The sequence below is a fragment of the Rhagoletis pomonella genome, unplaced genomic scaffold, assembly GCF_013731165.1.
Source record: "Rhagoletis pomonella isolate Grant_MI unplaced genomic scaffold, Rhpom_1.0 Rhpom_scaffold_00022, whole genome shotgun sequence".
NCBI classification, from domain to species: Eukaryota; Metazoa; Arthropoda; class Insecta; order Diptera; family Tephritidae; genus Rhagoletis; species Rhagoletis pomonella.
The window spans coordinates 698,426-703,904 of record NW_023458576.1 but is presented as its reverse complement, the minus strand read 5'-3'; positions in this window follow the sequence as shown (position 1 = coordinate 703,904).

Below are 5,479 nucleotides of genomic sequence, written 5' to 3'. Positions count from 1 at the left end.
ACAAAGTCTAAGCGGTAGAAGTTATAGCAGCTATTTCGGAGATCACCACATCTCTTCATCAGACTTCTTTTTTCTAGACTTCAGCAGGGATCGAACCTGCGTAATCGATGTTCAAAGTCAGAAGCGTTAACCACTGAGCTATGTACATCCCGTAAACTCTTGTTGCTAATTCATTTTCCTTAATCAACCAACTACTATCAAGTGCAGCTGATTTGCCGCTATTTAAACTCGACAGCGTGGTTGTTGTTTTCAATTCTATACATCCATTTGCTTATTTGCTTTTTTGTATAGCTTCAGGCAGGCTCTTCCATGTATGTATTTGTCAATGTTATTGTGGCTTATTAACATTTTATTTTTTAATATTTTTATTGAGCTTTATACCACGATTGTTTATTAGGAAAATTTGAAAAAGCAACAAAGTCTAAGCGGTAGAAGTTGTAGGAGATATTTCGGAGATCACCACATCTCTTCATCAGACTTGTCTTTTTTAGACTTCAGCAGGGATCGAACCTGCGTAATCGATGTTCAAAGTCAGAAGCGTTAACCACTGAGCTATGTACATCCCGTAAACTCTTGTTGCTAATTCATTTTCCTTATTCAACCAACTAATATCAAGTGCAGCTGATTTGCCGCTATTTAAACTCGGCAGCGTGGTTGCTGTTTTCAATTCTATACATCCATTTGCTTGTTGGCTTTTTTGTATAGTTTCAGGCAGGCTCTTCCTAAACTATGTATTTGTCAATGTTATTGTGGCTTATTAACATTTTATTTTGTAATATTGAGCTTTATACCACGATTGTTTATTAGGAAAAATTGAAAAACCAACAAAGTGTAAGCGGTAGAAGTTATGGCAGCTATTTCGGAGATCACCACATCTCTTCATCAGACTTCTTTTTCTAGACTTCAGCAGGGATCGAACCTGCGTAATCGATGTTCAAAGTCAGAAGCGTTAACCACTGAGCTATGTACATCCCGTAAACTCTTGTTGCTAATTCATTTTCCTTATTCAACCTACTACTATCAAGTGCAGCCGCTATTTAAACTCGACAGCGTGGTTGTTGTTTTCAAGTCTATACATCCATTTGCTTATTTGCTTTTTTGTATAGTTTCAGGCAGGCTCTTCCTAAACTATGTATTTGTCAATGTTATTGTGGCTTATTAACATTTTATTTTTTAATATTTTTATTGAGCTTTATACCACGATTGTTTATTAGGAAAAATTTAAAAAGCAACAAAGTCTAAGCGGTAGAAGTTATAGCAGCTATTTCGGAGGTCACATCTCTTCATCAGACTTGTTTTTTTTAAACTTCAGCAGGGATCGAACCTGCGTAATCGATGTTCAAAGTCAGAAGCGTTAACCACTGAGCTATGTACATCCCTTAAACTCTTGTTGCTAATTTATTTTCCTTATTGAACCTACTACTATCAAGTGCAGCTGATTTGCCGCTATTTAAACTCGACAGCGTGGCTGTTGTTTTCAATTCTATACATCCATTTGCTTATTTGCTTTTTTGTATAGTTTCAGGCAGGCTCTTCCTAAACTGTATTTGTCAATGTTATTGTGGCTTATTAACATTTTATTTTTTATTATTTTTGTTGAGCTTTATACTACGATTGTTTATTAGGAAAAATTGAAAAAGCAACAAAGTCTAAGCGGTTATAGCAGCTATTTCGGAGATTACCACATCTCTTCATCAGACTTCTTTTTTCTAGACTTCAGCAGGGATCGAACCTGCGTAATCGATGTTCAAAGTCAGAAGCGTTAACCACTGAGCTATGTAACTCTTGTTGCTAATTCATTTTCCTTGTTCAACCAACTACTATCAAGTGCAGCTGATTTAATATATTGAGCCCTATTCTGCATTTCGATTACGTTCCCGCCTTCCGCTCCGCAGGAATCGAACTTAGGTATTCTGCGTTACGATCGAAACGAAAGAAGAAAAGTAAGAGAGAAAATATCTTTCAAAATCAGCTGTTTGCCTAGGAATGTGTGAAATCGAAACAAAACCAAGAAATATTTGCCACCAAACTATAGCAGCATATGAAGTTAAAGTTTGTAAATATTTTAAAATAACTAAATATACCTAGCATCACTGTAATTTAAAAATAAAATTTAAGTGCATACATAATTATAAGAATGAAATCCATAGCCGCGGCGTTATTGCTTGAAGAGAAGAACGAGTCCCAGATTGCTGATGCGGAAGTTGAAAGGCGGAGATTTAGGCACATGTTAGATCTTTTTCAGATGAGTGAAGAGTCATAAGGAACTCATCTTGAACTGTATTACTCATCGCTTCAGTCAGTCAGTGAAATTATAAACTTTGTTTGAGCACTCCACAAAATTTGCATTTACTACAGAGTGGAAGATTTGAACGCAAATGAATCCCATTTTGAAAGCCGTCAGGAGGAGGGGAAGAACAAAGCTTATCTCTCCATAGCAAATCGAATTCGAGACATACGCACCTCTTTTTAAAAAGTTAGTAAAAACGAGTGCAATAATAAAAGCATCTTTTTTTATGTAACTTCACATTTTATGTATGTATGTATCTATGTGCATACATCTATTAATTTTATATAAAAAGAATAAATTGCATTCAGTGCATTTCACAGTCTTAATAATAGATAATGTAAACAAAAACGCCTGGACTTCCACTTTGAAAACGTCGCGCAACATCCCTTTTGGTTGCCATTATTTGAGCCAATTTTTCGTATTGCCCGTATTACCGCTCGCTAAAACACAGAAATCGAGAAAATTCATTTATGATGACTTTTACAATCATGCACAGTATATTTTACTTAAATTTTTTATAACATTTTATTATTTGAACCCACGAAAATAACAATTGAAACGTTCTCCGTCAACAAATTTGCAGCTTAGAAAAACGGAACTACGATCGAAATATAGAATAGGTATAGTTGCAAATTTCGAAGATTGATCGAAAGGAAACGGAACGCAGAATACCAAAGTTGCCAAACGGAGAAAATTTCGATTCGATTCGAAATGCAAAATAGGGTTGATTTAATAGGGGGAGATTACGATAACTGCGGCGACAAATTTTATGTTTTTTTTTAATATTAATATCTTATGAACTTCATAACCGATTAAGAAAAGTAATGTGTCAAAATAACGATAATTAATTTATCTCTCAGTTCATGTATCTAATTTATCTTAAAGCCCAAAATATTAAAAAACTAAAAAAATTCATAATTTCTTTCATAAAAAGACCTCTTTTGAAAAAATTACGCAGTTAATGCTAAAGAAATGTACATTACTTAGAAAGTACAAGTTATTACCCTTAGGGCCGGTTACTCAATGTCTGGTTAACACTAATCTCCGGTTAAACATTGTTATAGACGTATTCGACTCCATTCATATAACAGGGAGTCGGTAAAGTAGATAATGATGTTTAACCAGAGATTAGTGTTAACCAGAGTTTGAGTAACTGGCCCTTAATTTGGTATAAATATTTTATTATGATCTGCTTTTGAATTAAGTGATAATAAAAAATGTAAATGCATTTACAAGCAAGTGACAATCTTACATTTACTGTAGTTTATTCACATAAACTGCCCTCTTCTCTGGAAACGCAGAAAGGGGAATTCTAGTTAGTGAGGGTTATAAACCCTAAGCGCGGCCGAAGGCCGCCTATGCAGAAAGGTGTTCTCTGCAAAAGGTGTTCAGCCCCATCTCTTTCGCAACACAAAAAAAAATATTCTACTTAGTGAGGGTTATAAACCCTAAGTGCGGCCGAAGGTCGCCTTCGCAAAAAGGTGTTCTCTGCAAAAGGTGTTCAGCCCCTTTTCTTTCGCAACACAGAAAGGAGAACTCTACTTAGTGAGGGTTATAATCCCTAAGTGCCGCCGAAGGCCGCCTACGCAGAAAGATGTTCTCTGCAAAAGGTGGTCAGCCACTTTTTCTTTCGCAACACAGAAAGGAGAATTCTACTTAGTGAGAGTTAAAGCTCAGTTATGGAAGACTTAGACATGACTTGACTTAAAATTTTTATATCTATCAAATGAGCTGCACGTGTATGTAGTTACCCAAAATAACAACTTCACTTAGAAGCTTGGAGAACTACAGATTTTTGATTTCTAAGTTAAATTTCTACGTGCAAAGAGAGCCGTGAGACAATCATGCTGATACACTTGAATACATTTATTTCAATTTTAATTTTTATTCAATTTTACCCTAATCAAATTAAACGTTTAAAATTTTGCGTTCACAAATACAAATGCTGAGGATAAAAAAAAGGAGAAAAAGCAATAGATGACACGGAGAGTAATCGTTTCTAAGTTTCTAGGTAAGTCAAGTCGAATCTAAGTCTTGCATAACCCAGCTTTTATAATCCCTAAGTGCGGCCGATAGGTGTTCTGCCCCTTATCTTTCGCATCACAGAAAGGAGAATTCTACTTAGGGCCGTTTGCACCATGTCTAGTTAATTCTAACTCCCAGTTAAACATCTTTATCGACGTTATCGACACCCATCATATAACATGTGATCGATAAAGCAGTGAACGTGCTTAACTGAAGGAAGGGTGTACCTCCAGTTAGCGTTAACTAGACATGGTGCAAACGGCCCTTAGTGAGGGTAATAATCCCTAAGTGCGGCCGAAGCCCGCCTACATTTTTTTTTTTAAATACTCTGTATAGTACGGACTGAAGATTTGATGTTGTATATCAAATGAAAGCTTGTTTTATATCTTATTGGATTATGAAATGTTTGAATATGTTTAATAAGACAATTTTAAATAATCATGTGACTGTTTAAAATTTTTTATAACTCTTTTTAGTTAAATTGAATTTTTGCTAATTCTTTATAAGCTGTATATAACATTTGTATATTGTATCAGAGGCATTCATAATTTCTATTGAATGATATCAAAAATTTTGAAATCCGTGCGTTTGTTTTCAAAATATTTGGATTTAAAAAAATATTAATTTAATCTTTGACCCTTGGTAACTTCTGTAGTTTTTGTTTCCCATCAAAAAAAATATACTGTTATACTTGCTTTAAAAACCTCTATCGACGTCCTTGTTCAAAATTTGGCGTCAGGTTATGGTAGTCGTGCCTTTAATTGCAATTGATAACCAGCTGTTGGAAAAGATAAGCAGAACTTAAGTCGCCAATATTCGCGACTTAAATCGAACTAAATATGCACTTAAGTTTTAGTGAAAAATGGAGTTGGTGAAACGCAAAATCTTAGCCTAGACTTAAGTTCAACTTAAAAATGCATTGTGGTACCGGCCCAAAATTTTCCCAATGGAGACCGCATATTGCTCTTGGCAAGCAATAGTTGTCAGAGCTTTTATCTTGATAAATATTGCCAGAAATTCGGTATATTACCAGCAGTTTGGTACTTTGACAGCTGCGTGATAACTTCGTGGCGGAAACATTATTGATATTTTAATACGAGAGCAAAAATTGAGCTGTTTTCCACTAAAATATTTGTTATTATGTGCTTGGGTGTGAAATAGCGT